General features: G+C 49.6%; 1 protein-coding gene across 5 annotated transcripts in view; it reads left to right on the forward strand.

Annotated features, from left to right (window-relative positions):
- Window positions 1-14799, forward strand: part of PRICKLE2 (prickle planar cell polarity protein 2) — a 106529-nt gene that overhangs the window by 46758 nt on the left and 44972 nt on the right. The window contains exons 1-2 of one of the 5 annotated variants that reach the window (XM_054838126.1): window positions 460-652; window positions 747-899. The exons of 3 other annotated variants lie outside the window; for them this stretch is intronic. The gene's annotated coding sequence lies outside the window, so the exon portion shown is untranslated. Of the gene's footprint in view, window positions 1-459; window positions 653-746; window positions 900-14799 lie in introns of those variants that run through there. One more of the 5 variants, XM_054838125.1, reaches the window with a different exon arrangement.

Raw genomic sequence — 14799 nt, forward strand, 5'->3', positions numbered from 1 at the left:
GCTAACCGTTTCTATAAACCCTCCTCCTTATGCAATACAATCCTGACCCAGATGCGTGAGCGGTACTGTTAGGCATTCTGATAAATACCGGCTTTATTGGCATCCTGATATTTCCCTGACTTTCGATCCGGTGTTATGTGCTGGGAGTTGCTGGTCATCTTCAGTGCACTGGCAAGGCTGTGGTCCCCTCAAAGCAGGTAGATAAGAAACTCTTTTGGGAGAAAGAGGAGAAGCAAATGGAGTGTGGGGTGTTTTTATTGCTTCTCTTTACGTGATTTATATATTGGCAAGGTAACTTTGCTTTCATACCGCTAGTCAAAACTGGAAGGGATGTTGGCTCCGTGGAGAGCTAAATTTGGATAAAGGGACAGGATTGGATTAGGGCTTACGATTTTCACCAATAAGCTAAAACTGCGATGGGCGTCACTCCGCCAGCTGGGGCAGCAGCCGGGGAGCTTTCCCTCCCCGGATGACCGCAGCCGCCCGCCGGCGCGCAGGCAGCCTCCGACCCGGGCACCGCCGCCGACGGAGGATGCACCACAGCCTACAGCACCGAAGGCGCTCGCCTCGCCGCTGCCCATCCTGCCCATCCTTCCTTCACCCGTTACATGGGGGTTTTCCAGCCTGCAAAGTGAACGCCTATTTGGCCTGGGTAAGTAAACGCACTTGATTTATAGCCTACGAAAGTATAAGCTGCTTTAAACGCTGTACAAATGTTTGCATTGGGAAATTATTTTCTTTTTCAGCTCGAATTCCTGCCTGTCTTTGCAAGCGCCGCTTCTCGCTGCAGGCAGAGCCCAGGGGCAGGCAGGGGCTGCCGGGGGCCAGGCACAGCCCCGCCGCCCCCCCGGAGCAGCGATGTGCCGTCTCCCTTGCTAATATCTGACCCAGAGGACTCGGTAAAACTTTTACTTGATGCAAATGTGACTTCTCTCACCAGCCCCTGAGCCGCTCCTGCTTTTTTTACTCTGTTGAAAAACCTCCGAAGAGTAAAACCCTGTGGGAGGCTGGAGCTTATCTTCAGCTCTGGATTTCCAAACGCGCTGTGTGTCTTCTCAGCTGTTGCAAGGATTTGTGCAGAATGACAAAATGCAAATTTTGGCATTGGCAGCTGTGTTTAATGCAGGATAAAGGGTTATTTTTAACTTTTGGATTTTTTTTGTCTTTGTTCACATGAATTCAGGAGAAAACATCCAATTCCTTTGAGGCAAAACAAAGGATTCTTTTAAGTGAAACAAAGATTTCTAAGTACTTAATCAAACCTGCTCAATTCAATTGCTTTTGGATACTTTAGGAATTAAGCAGATAGGAGGCTGCGTTAGTGACAAACAAGACGTTTGGTTGGAAAAAGGGGTTTAGTCCTGCCGGAGAAGGCAGAGGAGCACACGGCCTGCCCGACACCCGCTCTGGGCAGAGGTCCTGGGGCTGTTTGCTGGCTGGGGGTGTTTAACAGCATCCTCTGTTTGCCTTTGTTTAGGCAGTGCAGATTATTTGTGTGCTTTAGGATTCTTTCATTCTTCCAGCAGATGTTTTACTTGTGCAACTGGTGGAGTAATTAGAGAGATGTGGTGTGCAAACACCCCTTCTGGGGGGGTCAGAGAAATCACAGAGTGCGTCCTGGGAGCAGCCGGCTGAGGAACAAAATTAGCACAAGTTGCCAAAAGCAAAATGCATGTGGCCCAATGTATTTGACTTTATTTCTGTGAAGGGGTTGTTCCCCCTCCTCTGCCGAGAACGGGCAGGGGCTGCATCCCAGGGCAGAAGACCGTGCTGCTTCTTATGGCAAATTTCTCTCAACGTGAGAATCACTCACTCAGGACTTCTGCGGTGGCAGCTGGGGGATGATTAAATGTTCTGTCTGCGGGAAATTACCAGGAGATTTGAATATTTTCCTCAGCGGCTTTGGCACCAGCAGTGGGGTGACATGGGAGCCTCCCAGCATGTAGATGGGGCCGCCCGGAGGTTTTGAAGGCTCTGGTTGCACGAGCATATTTTTGCTCTGCTACCAGTTAAATAATGGCAGCAACATGCTGATTCCTCTAATGATCTTGATTAAGTTATCGGTTATTTCCTTAATTAGCTACTTGATCTACTTATACCTTAAATGAGTCTATTTGTTCACCCAGAGGAGAGAAAAAAAAAAAAAAAAAAAAGCTCCTTTTTTTTTTTTTACCCCCCTCCCTTTTAAAAGGCTTTTTTCCTCTCCAAAAGGCAGCTGTCATCTTGGGTCAATAAGGGAGCTTAGATGAGCTGGCTTCCCCGGTGCTGCCACATCAGGGGTCTGTGCAGTGGTGACGAGGGGACCGTGCCAGCGGTGCTGGAGCATCCTGCCTGCCACCGCCAGGTCCTTCCCCAGCAGAGATGCTCTGGGGGGGCTGGAAGCAAACCGCTTCCAGGGGCTGAGCACAATGGCACCATCGCTTTATTCCTGGAGGTGGTGACATATAAATGCAGCCAGCCGTTTCAGGCTGGCCATGGAAATGTGTCGGTGTTTGCGGATGTGACGCCGAGAGACGGGTGTTGGTGATGGGCTGGCTCTTCTGGTGGCGGTGAATTTTAAATGTGGCAGTATAGATGTACATTTATTCTCGGCATCAGTGTTGTGCAAACAAACAAAACATGTCAAAGTGGTCTTCTGAATGCTCTGTTTGTGTGTAGTGACCAGGCTGGGGACAGGGTGGCATCTCAGGGCCAGTTCTGGAGGAAAAAAATGTACCTTTTGTAATCTCCAGCAGCCTTTAAATTTGCGCTGCATTAGCGCCTGGTGCGCTGACCACCCAGTGTCTCTGCACAGCGCTGCGAAAGCGGCCTCACCACTTGGCACCAGTTCTTCACCAGATTTGCCCACGCACACCGTTTGTTGCCCTCTCTCCCATATCTCAGAGTAGACTCAAATTTATCCCTTTGGAGACTCCTTGTGATGCATGTAACAGCAGCCAGTGCTTCACACGAGCCTATTTGTTCATGCTTTTATACCATTTATTACTCTTAATGATATTCCCCTCGTTAGCCTTAGCTTCACACCCTCCCTGATGCAGAACTCGCTGAAACACATATTGCGTAATGAGCCTGCTTCCGTATATAAATTGGAGAGACGTAAGTTGGGACTCTCCCAGCTAAAACAGAACTAAATGCTTGCCCTGCAGTTACATTTCAGCATCTGTGCCAAAAAATTATGTATTTGGGAGGAATTACCAAAAGTTCTGACATACGCGAGATTTATTCCTTCAGGTCTTTTACATTTTTAGCAGTTTTGGTGTGAATTTGGACTGTACGGTGTTTCTCTCTCGGAAGAAACCCTTCCCATGGCCGTGTGAAAGCCAGAGCATCGCCCCGTGTTGCAGAGCCCCGGGGAGTGGCACAAATGTGTCTTCAGCGCCGCACTCGCTCCAGCCGGGACGTGCTTGGATGGCAGCGGTCAAAATGCCACGTGCCGCGTTTGGCAGCGTGCACAAACCCCGTACCTGGTGCTGCCAGCCCTGCTGCCTGCGCTGGCTGACTCTGGGCTCTCGGCGTTCCTCTCGTGGTCTCGGGTGATCCCAGGAGAATTGCAGCTTTTGGTTTGGTTTGCAAAATAGCTTCTCAGCTGAGGGTTGGTGGGAAGGACTCGAATATATTATTTGTAATGGCTCAGAAAGCAATATCCTAGTATTTTTATATCATGATTCTTAAATGGTTGTCGTGACATTGCAGATGCGAGCGTGCTGGATCGTGTGGTCAACTGTGCTTTGGACGCCATGGATGAGCGTCACAGATGTTGCAACACCAGAGCAGTGGCGGTGACGCCTCTGGGTGATCCATGTTCCCTTCCACGTCTGTCCTGGATTGCTTGTGCAACCTCGGACAAATCATGGACATCCTCCAAGTTTCAGATGGGGGGGAGCAGCAGAGCTCCTGCTGCAGCTGTTCAGGGCTTGGTGTCGGAGCAGAGCCAGCCCTGGGGTGGTACCCAGGGATGCCCGTATCTGGACGGTATGTCCAGTGGACCCCACTGTGACCAGGACCTCCAAATACAATGGCAAAATACAATAAAACCAGACAAATAACTGCACTCAAAAAGAAAGTATATTGCTGGCTTGTCCCCTCTGCTTTTCTTTCTCTGCAAATCCTGGGAGGAGGTAGCTGAGATCAAATATTTGCTCTGACAGGGTTAAATTTCTCTTTACATTCCGTGGAAGTTTGTGTTTGGATTTTGTCCTGTTGGTGTTGGTTTATGCAGCGATGTTTCCAGCAGTTCATTCGTATGGGTATAGTTCCAACTCTGGGTATTTTGTACAAAGATAAAAATGAAAGAAAGGTGGGCCTGGGTAATGAGGTGGCTATTTAATCACAGCAGGACTCGCAGGAAAATGGGCATTAAATATTTATGGGATGGTTTTCATTAACATTTTCACTGTGTTGGCACTGGGCAGTGCAGGAAAGCTGTCTAGAGAATTGGAGTCTGTGTTACACAGCCATAGACTCGAAAAGAGCTGCAGCAAAGGAAGGGCATGAACGCTTGCTTTGTTACCCCGATGCGTTCCTTGGAGCTAGCATTGCATTTGGAGTTGCAGTAGTAAGCAGAATTGCAAACATTTCAGAGTTCTAAAAGTGCTCGAGGTAAATACTTTGGGTCTGATTTTTCTGACTGCTGTGTCTTATGTGAGTGCAAGTGGCTGACGCTGAACCCCTGATTTGCAAGCAGAGACATGAGCCTAAGTGACTTCGTGTGTCTCCTTTTCAGATTTCTCAGGTCTGAGTTGCTGTAAAGGGCTGGGATTAGCAGAGATTGGAGTTCTCGGGGCACTGGAAATCGGCTGGGGGCCTGTGTCCAACAGCCACTGTAGGTACCAACTTACGGAGTGAGTTATCCAGGGGCATGAAATGGTGCCAGGAAGATTAGGACCGATGACAAAATGGCATTAATGCTTGCTTCGTTAACAGGGTGGAAGGTATCAAATTACTCTGGTGCTATAAATCTAAAGCGTTTCTTAACGTTTATTAAGGGAAGCTACTTAAGTGGTTGAAATATGTTTATTTGCCAGCCATTGCATCCTCAGGTACAGGATCACGGCACAGGACATGAGACTTCCCATAGCAGTAGGAGGAAGGTCTGAAGCAGTGGCAGGCTGATGGATTAAATATTCCTTTGAGATGAGACAGGGTCTTGTGTCAGATTTTAGGATACCTTGTTCTAGATCATAGTGTGAGCCTGAGACTGGCCCCGGGCTCGTGCCAAAGGCTGTACTGGTTGCACCAGTCTGCCAGATTTGGGCTTTGGAGCCGAAGGTTTGTGTCCGTGATGTTGGCCCCATCCTGTGCCATTAGCCACAGCAAGAAACGTGCCCAGCTCAGGCTCCCCCCGTGGGGGACAGAAAGTTTGTTTTGGTATTACTGCGCTGGGAGAGTGTTGTTCTACTTTTAACGTGTGCGAAAGGGGCATATACAGATATGAGAGAACTACCTCCTTTACCCGAATGCCTGTTGGATAAAATAAATGCTAATCTTGACTAATTAGCTAATAGACTCACTGCAGATGTCTCTGCAATCCATTTATGTACTTGAAAGCCCCATTAATTTCCATTGGCACCTTAGAGCAGAGCAGCAAGCGAAAGGCTCGGCCGTACCCATGCTCTTTCCTTCCTGATACCTTTTTCCCCCCTGTGCACGCGAAAGGAGCCCTGTCGCTCCCGATGACAGTCACGAGGGTCGTGCGGCTCGTGCCAGGCGCGCAGCACGGAGCGCTTCTCACCGCGCCTCCGCCTCTGCTGTGTCGCGTTTTGTCGCTTTGCGTAAAGCGATGCCTTGCAGCACCCCGCGTAGATGGCTTTGGCTAGCTCACCGCTTACCTTTTGGCTGCGTAACTGGTCGGTAAGGTGTGCGGATAGGGAAGGCACAGGAGCTGCTGCGGGTGGTCCCCGTGGTGAGCCGGGTCCCGGCCGAGGAGGATCAGAGTCACGGCAAACAGGTCTTGCTCCTCTTGTTGCTTTGACATGCCGCTTGTGAGGGAAGTACAAATGTGTTTCTTTGCACTGGGAAATTAAAGGAATCTTTGTTCTGGCGTCACACGTCATGGTTTTTAACCCTTCGGCGTGGTGTTTGTTGCCATCCCAGTTCCAGCAGATCACCCACTGCCTGTTTGCAGTTACTCCTGCGACCTCCTGCCCAGACTGGCTGGGGCTTCTTTCACCGAGGGGTTAAATTTCTTCAACGTAAACATTTTCTGCTTTCCAAGCTTGTCCTTATTTGTTGTCTCTATGTTCTCATTTCCCTAAAGACTTAAGCATTTTCTTTTTCATTTAAGAAAACAGTCTGTTGCTTAGAGCTCACACCTCCGAACATCTTCACATTAGACACGTTCTCAGTGTCTAACACCCACTGAAAATCTGTGGGAGCTGAATCCTTAACTACAGCCAAAATATCCAGTAAGGCCCAAACGTCTGACTGCTTCCCTTGACCACCTCTGTAGACCGAGGGGCGGCAGAAAGGAACCGAGAAGAGCAATCCCTCCTGGAGCGCGAGCACCAGAAATGATTCAGAATTAGTCTGGGTCTAAGCCGCAGCGTATTTTGCAGTTTAGGGCCCATAGCCTGCCATGTAAGTGACTTTGCAAACCCTGCTCTGGCTGTGGATGATGATCCAGCCCCTAAAACTGGGTAGGGGTGAGGGTGGTGGAGCAACGCAAGTGAAGCAGGTCCCTTTTTTCCCTTGCAGTGGGCTCCCAAAACAAGCAAAGCAGCACGAAGTGGTTTTTCGAGATACCAGAGGATGTTTTGGAGACCTTAGTCCTCAGCTCCCCCAAATTTGGAGAAGGTTAATGTGAATTTTGTAACACATGCACAAATCTGAAGCGGAGCAGCAGGCATATCTGATGTTGGCTGTTCTGAGCTGTGACCACAACCAGGAGCGGCGCGGGGGAGGCACCGCGGCACGGTGAGATGCCTGCCTGTGAAAGCGGTGTTTTCACCTAAATCCCCAACTGATTTCAAATGAACATCTACCCTGTCATTTTAAATATGCTTCCAAACCAGTTAACCGTTGGTATAAAAAAATCACTGCAGTCCAGTTACATCACTACATCTGCTTTCCAGTCCTCTAAAATATTCTCCTGTTGAGAATTCCCCTTTTTTAAAGCGGGGCTGCTTTGGATTTTGGTGAGCTGTAAAGTAATTTTTCTGTGCAATATGCTCACTGCCAACTTTCTGCAACCCTGGCGTGGATGGGGACAAGTGTGTTTCAAAGGAATTTTATCTTTAGAGATGCTTCAGAGAAGGCTGTTGGACATGTGCCCATCAGAGCAGGATGGATATATGCCCACGGTAAATGGATTTTTGTCATGTTTTGCCATTTTCTGTAGAATGGTTCATGTCATGATGCTCCAGGGACTTCAGAAAGTTGAGTATGGCAGGTTTGCCTCAACTTAAAGGTGACCAGGTTGGGTTTTGTTTGTTTGTTTAAGCCACATGCAAAATCATAGTTGACATCAAAACTAAATGCAGTTTCATGACCCTTCTGTAAGCACAGGGTGCTGCTTGCTCAGGTGAAGGTGGAGAGGCTGGGAAAGCAGGAACGTGCTCTTCTCGGCATCTTACATGGAACGAAAAGTTTACCAAAGTCAAAACTTTGTTTTGAAGCGGAGCTGTTCAGAGTACAGCAAGAGTCAAAATCCTTCTTGGCCATGGGTTTGTGCTGGTGTGTGTAGCAGACGCTCAGGGAGGGGAAGGCAGCTGTTGAGCTGTGATTGCTGCTTATTACACTAATTATAATAGTCTCATTGGTATTGTGAGCTTCCCTTCTCCTGCCCCCATCTGTCTGTTTGGCCATCCATGGTTGCTCATCTTTTTGAGATACGTGTTTGAAGGGCTTATGTACCACAGGGAGCCCAACTGCACTCCCCCTCCGCTTCGCCGCGCTAATACAAGGGAATGATCGTGGTTTGCACAGAGAAGGAATTTTTGGGATTGAGCTGTTTGCCCTGAAATAAGGCCCAGAAAGGTGAACATTGCGCCGGCTGTGCAACTCCACGTTGCCAGGGATCTCGGCCTGGTGAGTCACCCTGGTCAGGAACATCCGAACCTGTTTGGGATGAAGGGAAGAGAATGATGTCCAACACTTGCCTCATTGCCTTTTTTCCCTCCATATTTTATTTTCTGTGCTGTACCGGTACAACCAGTCTAAATACTGGTCAGAGCAATCCTCTCCAGTCTGTGCACACTGCAGGAAGGTTCCCAGCTCTAACCTGAAAGAACATCCGTTGTTTTCCAGAAACGTCCTTGCTCCTCTGCTGCGGGAGGCTGGCTGACCTTGCCTTCAGTGCACCCGCTGGCAGCAGCTGAGCTGACCCCCAAACTGCTGTTCTTTTGTTGCAAGGAGACACTGTAAGTTAAATGTCAGCAAAAAGAAAGCACTGCTCCTTTGGATGCCCACCTGGTTTTTATTTCACTGGGGAGAGGTTACTCGTCATCACAGGACACTCGCTTTGAAGGAACAGCCCACTCCAAAGCCGCCAGCAACATGCTTTCTGAACCACGAGACAATGAGGCTCACTAAATCTGTAGCAGCAATAATTGCTTCTAAAAGGCTGATGTATTTAGTCTGCTCGTGTTTAGCAAACATGTTTGCTTCGCCCTTTGAAGATAATGCTGCATGCAGCACAGCGTGGTAGAGGAAAAAAAAGAGGAAGACATGGCCTGTGGTTTTGAGCGTGTTTAATGAGCGATGGGTGACAGGAGCAATAGCTTTCGATAATGCCGGTGTCCCCCTGTTAAACGCAAGTGATGGGGTTTCCTGGTGCTCGAGCTGTGGGCAGGATGCCCTCGTGGGCTCGTACAAGCTGGGAGCACCACGCCTGAGGCTCAGGCTGGTGGAGAGCAGCAGCAGCCCGGCGCGGTGATGCTGGTATCTCTGCGAGTGCAGGGCACCCCTGAAGTCCCCTGCCTGGGGACATCTGCAAGCCATGCCTCGGTGTGGCTACAATGGCAGCAACCAGCTTCTTGCAGGGTGGCTTTGACCCTTCGCTAGAGACTGCGACCGGGTGCGCGGGGCAGGGCTTGTGCAGCGAGGAGGGATGCTCCGGGGACACTGCCTGCATGGGACCCATCCCGGAGAGCGGGGACAGCTTGGGACCCTGCGGAGGAGGGAGCAGCGCCGGAGCCAGGGGACACGCTTCTGGCCGACCCTCTCCTGATACGGTCTTAATCCCTCCCTGCAGGTCCTGATTCCCCCCTGTTCTACGGCAGCCGGTTTAGTTGCATTTCCCTGTAGATCACGATAAGATAAAAGCGTGGCCATGTTTTACAATAAGGGAAGCGGGTTTAGAAGATGACAGGTTATACGAGGAAGGGATGCGGGTTTCCAGCTGCGCGCTCTCGCCACCGCGGCCGCCTTTGATGAGGGCTGTGATTGATGCTGCGTTTGGAGCAGGCAGCCGTCAGCCAGCGACGTGCTGACCTTTCCCTGACGGGCTGAGGGGCTCTAATGATCTTGATGGGGCTGGCGATTTGTATATTGGGTTTGATGTACGAGGCTTGACGCAGCGTGGAGAAATGGGACTGGGGTATGACTGACAGCCCTTTCCCATTAGGGGTGGTGAGGCACAGCCTGCTTGCCAGTGCTTGCTTTCATTTTGCCAAATTATATTGTAGCAAAGAAGTTTTACTCTTAAATATCTTGCTTTCGTAGAACCAAGTAACTTGCAGCCAGAAAGCTTATCACTGAAAAGGCTGTTCAAACTATATGCTTAATTAATGTTTAGTGACTTATTTTTACCCGGACCTCAATGTTCAGGCTCCTTAGGCAGATGAAACAGTGCAGTAGCTTGTGCCTCAGATTTTTTTTTATTTTATTTTTTTTTTAATTCAGCTGTATAAAATTTCAAACCCTTGACTTCTCGCAGGCAACATTAAAACCTTTTAATTTCCATGAGTCGAGCTGTGTATAAATCACACCCTGCTTGGCACATCTCATGGGTGCTTGTGGCAAGAGTAATGAATTTCATGGTTTGTTATGAGCTACTAAAACCAACACAAACACAGAAAGCCCATTGTAATCTCAGCATATCATTCGAGAAAGCAATTTATTCCTAAGTATGAACAAATGTCAAGCCATGATAACAAATTGTTATTACTAATTAAAACAAAGGGAAGAATAGCAAACATCTCTTGTCATTTCCATGCAGTGCCAGGCTGTCTCGGGGACACTTGAGCTCCATCCAGCTTCAGCCAGTGGGACAGCCAGGCTGCAAACCTCGCCGCAGCCTGAGACACGGTGGGCTGCTCTGTGCACTCCAGGCAGGACACGGGGCCGTGGTCCTAAGGGGGCTGGGGCAGGGGAAGCACCCAGGCCTAAATGGAGATGCCACTTTTCATCATTTTATTGGGTTTTTTTATTTAAAATCAAGGTTAGCTGGGTTGTAGAAGTCTTGTAATGGGTGGAGTTTGGGGTGGACCGAAACAATGTGTGCCAGTCCCTCTGCTCGTGGTGGCTGGTTTTATATCATCCAGGTGTCCTTCATACTAGCAGGTATGACATAAAAACCCGTTTTGGCACCTTTCTTCCCACTGAGCGGTTAGGAGGCTGTGGGTATCCCAGCGTGAGGACCCAGGCACGTTCCTGACCGCAGCCAATCTCCCTGCGTTTGCAAATACACTGGGAAATTTAAGAGCCTCAAAGCCATCGTGAAAGTCCATTTCTATTCGTGACCAACGTGCGTGACTTCCTCCCATACAAGTGCAGCATATCACAGGAGCATCGGGTAGATCCAAAAAATGTGCTGGAGTTACCACCTCCCTGCATTTAACAGAGTTTGGGAACAAGTGGCAAGCAGGTCTTTTCTCTTAGCTGGCGAAGAGCAGGCAGCTGTGTCTGTCCTGGGTGGGAGCAGAAACACGGCTGTTTAAACCATCGCTGGTTTCTGAGGAGCTTGGACGGAGGTTTGTGCAGTCCCAGGACCTGCCTGCGGTGCCTGGCTTGGAGCAGGGGCTCTCGTGGTGCCTGGCCAGGGCGAGGGGAGCACCGAAATCCCGCCGGCAGCCAGAGAGGGTGTGCACGGTGCAGACTTGTGTCGCTTGGCCGGGACTCTGGGCTGCCTGCAGACTTGGCTCTGAGCACAGAGAGGGTTGAGGGCTGTGCTCTGGTCCTGGGGGACGCACGGCTTTTGAGGGGGGGACACCGGGTGGTGCATGGCTGGTGCAGAGGGGAACTCTGTTAGCAAAGGCAAGAAATCCCCAGGGCATAACCACTGACCCAAAACACCCTGTTAGACAGGTCTGAAGCTAAAAAATAAAATAAAAATCATCTAACGTGACAGCGACCCACACAGCGTCAGGCAGCGAGAAGGGCGGCAGCGAGGGAGTCCTGAGCTGCTGCCAAGGCACATGTTAATGCAGACTTGCAGGGTTAGTTGGTTATCCTGGAAATACATCTTCTGTTTTGTGTAAATGGAAAATTAATTTGTTGCTGATCAAAGGTTTAGATCTTTGGAAAACATACCACCAGATAAGCTGAAGATTTATGCGTTTCCTTCGTAACATATTTTCAGCAAATGCTTTATTGTTCGTGGAAAGGCCCCAAGAAAAATGTCATTAAAAAAATAACTCTGTTGAGTTTATTTAGCTTAAATTACGATACAGTGCTTTAATGAGGCTTTTCTAGACATCATTAAAGGACACTATTAAAAAGTCTTCAGATAAGAATACTATCAGACTAGCAAAGGGGAGAAAACCACATGAGCATTCAGATTGTTGTTCGCATTAGGTTAGAAATTTGATTTCAACATACAAAAGTAAAAAACATAGTAGTGCCGAGTTAAAGCCGGAGGCTATGAAAAGCCTTATTGTTGTTAAGCTCTCTAAAGCTTCTTGCATTAAGGTGATTAAAAAAAAAAAAAGAGAGAGAGAAAGAGATATGGTGATTGATTGAAACGCCGTCTGCGGCGTGCTCCGCGTGTCGCACCGGAGCGTGCGGTGCTGGTCTGCGAGCCGGGGGTGTGTGTGGGGTGAGGGTCCTTTTGGGGTGCCTTGGCATGGGGGGACAGGGTACAGGGCAGCGATGCTCAGGAGCGCCAGCGCAGCGTGCCGGGTCCTCCCGCGGCGTCACCCCTGTGTTTGCGTGGTTGGGTGCTGCCAGAGGACATGGACGGCACAGGGTGCGCTCACAGCCGCCGCCTCGCCGCGCGCTCTGCTTGTGCACCGGAGGACGCCGGCGAGGGTCAGGCCTGTCTCGCTGGGTGAATTGGTAGGAAATACAGAAAATTGTCTCTAAAATCAGCCGCAGCGCATATGGGCTGTACCTCCCCCTCTGTGTCAGCTTCTGCTGGGCTCGATGGTCTTTTAAAAACTAAATTCTTCCTTGCAGACCGACAGCACAGATTCTTACCCGTGGCTCTGCGGAGAATGAGTCGAACGCAGCAGCGGTGACAGCAGGAGGAGAGGGTCTGCCTCACGTGGTCTCGGGCAGCAGCCGCGTGAAGGTACAAATGGCAGCCCTGAGGAAAAGCGGAGGAGGCCAAGTTTTTGGGATTAATGATCTGCATCTGATGTTGGTGTCTCTGCCCCTCCCTCCATCCCATTTTTCTTTGAGAGAACATATCCCTGCTTCTGGCCTTGAGACGTATGGGGAGGGTCTGCTGCCTTGCTTAAAAAGAATGAAGAAAAAAGAAAAAAAGAAGAAAAAAGAGAGCTCAACCTCATTTAATGTCCTGACCTGTATTTCGTGACTCGAGTTCTCCAGGGAGCTTTCCCCATACCTTAGGCACGTCCCTATGTGTCTCCTGAAGAGCCAGGCATTTGGCTGGGAGGAGTGAGGCTGGACCCTGCCACGTAGGGTCTTCTCCCTTCCCTGCTCTCTGCTACAGCTTTTTGCAATCAATCACCTTGCCTTTCCCCACCGGTGTTTGCAAAGCCGTGCCCTCCCCAGCCTCCCATTCTGCTGCTTATCGCTGCCCCGTGGCCATGGGAGCGCAGCTCCAGCTGTCCCCAGCCTGGGGACCGTGCCGGGCACGGCCCGTCCTGCCACTGGGGAGGGAGCGCTGGCTCGGCGAGCAGAGATTTCTCTGCAAATTACAGGGGCGAGCGTGGGAACAGAGGGGGAAAAAAAACCACTGTGAGTATCCAATTCTGCATTTCTGTGGGTAGAAATAGCAACGGGAAAGTAATCTGTTATTGTGCCTGTTGCTGTGAGCCAGGACGGGCTTGGCGATGGGGAGGACCTGCCATCCCACCGATCCTGAACAGGCTCGTGGTGCGCGTGGCGCAGTTGACAGCCTTCGTCCCCATGGGCAGCATTTTGGGGCAGAGGATGCTGGAGCCTCTATAACACCCCAAGATAGCAGTGCTGTGCACTGCCGTGGCAAGCTGCAGCAGAGGATGCTCAGTAAATAATTCAGAAAGGCAACTTGATCTGACATTCGTCAGGTTAGTAGCTCGGTGACCTTGAGGACACCCGTCTGCTGTCACTGTGCGTGACCGTGCTGTGTAGCTCATTGTCACGGGGAGAGTCAACAGTGTCACGTGGAGTCCTATTGATCGACAGTTGATCGATACACCAAGGTGATAAAATACAGCATTTATGAAACATGGGCTCTTACAATGATTTGTTAAATTAGCCGTAGGGTTGAGTTTGTGCTAATGGCAGAAAGTTTAAAGTTGAGTGGGTTTGGGTGTTTGTCTTTAAAACTAGCAGCAAAGGGCAGAAGGATGTGGCTACCTTTACAGGAAGAGTTGTCCATGTCTCACACCTCTGCACCGAAGCAAGGTCTTCCTGCTCTTGGTCTTTCTTTCTTTCAGTAGCGCTTCATTGCTGGCAGTTGTCAACGTCCATCCTCGTAATGGTGAAAGTCCTTCACGTGACCTTTGATAACGTGCTCCACCGTCTCGGTATTCTCCTTGCTGTTTAATGAAACACTCATTTCACCTGCATAATGTGCAGAATCCGTCAAGAAATCTTATGTGCCTTCTGGAGTTATTCCAACACATGACCTTTTCACAAGCCTCGTAGTAGGTAATGGTAATACGGAGCAATTGCCAACGAACAGGCAGCTTTCAAAGCCGGAAGGCTCATTTCCACTTTCCTAAGACGGTTGTCTGTCCAAACGTGGCAGCTTCTAATCTGATTTCTTCTCTCAGAACAACCTGTTCATTGGATTTTGTGGATATTTAGGTTTGCAAGTATTGGAACAAGAAGTCTGCCAGTAGAGATGACGGTTATACATGCTGTTTGGAGACACAAAGCTCTTCCACTCACAGCGAGCCATGCAGCTGAGATGTTATAAGCGTTGGCCTTACTGATCTTTTATATCAGCTCATGATTCTTACTCCCATTTTATCTTCGTGCATCAACTTAGATTTAAAAGTTTGCAATTTCTGGTGTAATCTCTTTCTTGGGGATGATCCAGTTGGCCAAGACAGCCAAGCAGAGCTCACCTTTGCTGTAGGTTGCTTGGTTGCATGGGGATGATACCGCCATCCACCCTGCGGTGGGATCATGTTAGGCTGGTGCTGGGTGATCAAAGCTGCTGTAGATGGAGTTAAACAGAGCACGTCGTACAAGAAGTGGGGTTGGACGCTCGAGCCCTGCCAACGTTTCCCCTGAGCACGGGGCTGGCTGCTGGTCCTGCTCAAGTGGCACTTGGAGCACTAATAGACACTTTGCTCCCAAGTGTTTATAGCTAAAGGGCCTTTACTCCTCGAGAGTTAATGCAGATAAAGCCAGGCATTTTACTCACATATTCGGTGAAAATTAGCACCTACAGGACCTGGTACGTATTCTTTGTGCCAGCTGCAGCCCCTAGTCACCACTGCCTGCTTTCAGCAATACATTTCC

The sequence above is a fragment of the Grus americana genome, chromosome 11 (assembly GCF_028858705.1).
Source record: "Grus americana isolate bGruAme1 chromosome 11, bGruAme1.mat, whole genome shotgun sequence".
Lineage (NCBI taxonomy): Eukaryota > Metazoa > Chordata > Aves > Gruiformes > Gruidae > Grus > Grus americana.